The sequence below is a fragment of the Rattus norvegicus genome, chromosome 1 (genome assembly GCF_021556685.1).
Source record: "Rattus norvegicus strain SHRSP/BbbUtx chromosome 1, alternate assembly SHRSP_T2T, whole genome shotgun sequence".
In the NCBI taxonomy this organism is placed as follows: Eukaryota; Metazoa; Chordata; class Mammalia; order Rodentia; family Muridae; genus Rattus; species Rattus norvegicus.
The window spans coordinates 59,760,471-59,763,694 of NC_141534.1; positions in this window are offsets into that span (position 1 = coordinate 59,760,471).

A 3,224-nucleotide genomic window follows, 5' to 3' on the forward strand; every position below is an offset into this window, starting at 1 on the left:
AGGAAGCGCAAGGCCCTGGGTTCGGTCCCCAGCTCCGAAAAAAAGAACCAAAAAAAAATGCTGGTGATTACAGCAATACATGGTACACTGAGGACAGAACAGAATATACAGTGTGAGCTTTTGAGAGGGTTCAGAGGTGAAAGGAATAACTGATGATCTGAGTTTAGTTCCAGAGGCAATGTTAATAATCAAACACAAATGTAGCCGACTTTTATCCTGTGTAAAAATCAGTCAGGGCATCCAGTCAGAGTTTAAAGTATTTTTGGTGTTGTGGTGCTACACAATCATAAGACTGATTCCTGTGGAACAGGCTAGTGAAGCAGTCAGTAATCAACAGGACACGAGAAAACCTACAGAGCAGGAACTAGAGAGAAAGCTCAGGATTTCAGAGTATTGGCTGCATTTGCAGAGGACCTTCACTTGTTTTTCAACACTTCCAAGTCAGCTCACAGTCATGTGCAACTCAAGATCTAGAATATCTTACCCTCTTCGGGTTTTGTGGGCACTATATAACACACACAGTGCACATATACTCATGTACACCCTTGTTGGATGACCATAATCCAACACAGCAGGGACAGAGCTCGCCACCCTCAAGCTTGCCAATTTGAAGGAGGAAGCCTTCTTTTTAAAAGCACTGGAGAACAGCAGGCACAAGGACACCTGACTCACACATTCCACCCGAGATCTTGAGATGGAAGCCACACATAACTCTGGCCTTCTCACTGAAGAGAGTTCATCTTTGGATAAGGAGCTTTCATCTGATCCTGTTTTCCTCTTGGATCCCATTACAGAAAAGCATTTGTGTTTGTCCAAGTCTGCACAGGTTCCCAGCACCCTTCCTAGTCATGTCTGACAAATCCATATGGAAACCACTGTGTAACTGGAGTCCTAGTCTATAGCATCTCTCTCCTTCATGCTACCCTCCTTTTATAATGCAGATTTCATAGGAAATCATATTCTTTGTGTACTTACAAATCCCATGTTGTTTACATGTGGCTAAGGTTTCTTCCTCAGCATGCATGCCTGGAGACAAGGCTGGATGCAGGTATTCTGTAGACAAGGCAAGATGCAGCTGCTCTGGAAGCCATAGGACACCAGCATCACAGCTGTAGTTCAGTGCATGCATGGCATGCATTCACAAAGACTGTAGCCCCAAGGGCAGGTACATCCACAAGGTACTAAGGAGAGGGACCTGATTGCTACTGTTGATGTTGCATTTCCTCTTTGTTCTGACTGTTTTAACTGGAATTGCCCCCACACAGCAAAATTCCTAAGATATCTGACAGCCACACACAGATGCACATCCAGGTAAAATACAAATGCATGTGAAATAAAAATAAATAATTTTAAACTGGTGAGAGAGAGAGAGAGAGAGAGAGAGAGAGAGAGAGAGAGAGAGAGAGAGAATGGTGTTTATAAAAGAGAAACTTGGGGCTGGGGATTTAGCTCAATGGTAGAGCGCTTACCTAGGAAGCGCAAGGCCCTGGGTTCGGTCCCCAGCTCCGAAAAAAAGAACCAAAAAAAAAAAAAGAGAAACTTACCCTCAAAACCTATTTACTGTCCTGAAACTTCTTTCTCATGGGCAGAGGAACATAGACATGAAATTCTTTCTCTCTACACTTCTCAGTGTGTGCTGGGGTACTCTAGATTACTGGTTATTTGGTGAAATGTTGAGAGGTTTAGAAAGATGAACATCATGTTGCAAGTCAGTGGTCTTTAGTCCCTCGTGAGTTCCGTGATTTCAGCTGAGGATCTCTTGCAATGGGTTCTGTATCCAGAGTTATAATCATGAGCTGTGGAACTTCATTTTCTACATGGATACAGGGGCCCCAGTGTAGTCATCTGTTACTTCCCCAACCCATGAGCATGACCCAGGCCCAGTCACAAGTCAGAATTGGGTCCTCAGAGATGCCACTAGGAATGTATGTAGACAAAAGTAAGAAGTCTGGGGAGGGTAAGGAGGAAGAGTGTCAGGTTGAAGCCTGTTTCAAATTCAGAATAGCAGAGTATGTGTTTCAGTTAACTGCTTTCATATTTCCCTAGTCGGTGCAATATTAGGATTTGTTAGATTAGATCTTTGAGCCAGAGAGCTAACACCACTGAAGCCAAAAATTTATACAGACAGGCTATCAGGAGTGTCACCCATGTTTACTCTCTCTGCTTCCAGAAGAGGTACAGACACATATTTCCTCACTCATGGTGAGTACAGCACAAAGGAAACCAGTGCATGCTCCTTACACCCCTGAGGACTTCCCAGAGTAGGGGTCCCCAACACACTGGGATCTGACAGTAAAAGTGTCTGTGATTTGACTAGGGCACTAGGGACTACTTACATCACTTTTCCAGGGATGGCACTGCAGAGATCAGACAGTAGTTAAACTTGAAATCTCATCACATTCAACTTCTTCCTGTGCTCCTAACACACCTGATCCCCACACCCTAAGAACTGGCATCCCTTTAAGCTGCTGCTGTACTTTCACACCCTGCCTCCCGGGAATCTGGACTCTTCCTCCTGATGCTCTGCTCCCAACTGCCTTACACCTAGCATTTTACTCCTTTCTTTTTATTTCTTGTTCCCATCTCCTGCATGTGTTCTGAGTGGGTCAGCTATGCAGCTATGGGTAGGATCATGAAATATGTGGCTACACACACACACACACACACACACACACACACACACACCAGGTACCAATTTAAGACAAGGCAGACTGTTTATCTTCAGGGGATGCAATGGGACCCTGAAAAAAGAGCAGTACACTTCAAAACAAAAATCCAAGGAAAATAAACAACTGGAGTGTCAGTGGAGGTTGTGTAAGAAGAGTGTCAGAAGAGCCTGTGAGAAGATGAAGGGTATACTGAACACCAAGCCAAACTGGAAACGTCTGCACCTGAACTGTGCAGCATCCACCCTGCAGTGTGGCGTGCTGTGGGGGTGTCTGAGAAACCATATCTCATCACCTGAGTTTGCACGTATTTAGACCAAGTCTTTGGGTGTTGGAGGTGACTACTATATCTATAGATTAATTAAAATTAAGATGGATGAATTCATCATGCATAAACAGTACAACAGAGTTGTCTAGACTCAACTGTTGGATGTATCATTAATGGATTATTCCTTAAATACTTCTGAGCACGAGGATGAAAAATTTAGGATTAATCTCAGTTCCACTAGTGGATGACTCACCAAATGTGCACCACACTGGAGGGGACCAACCATCAAA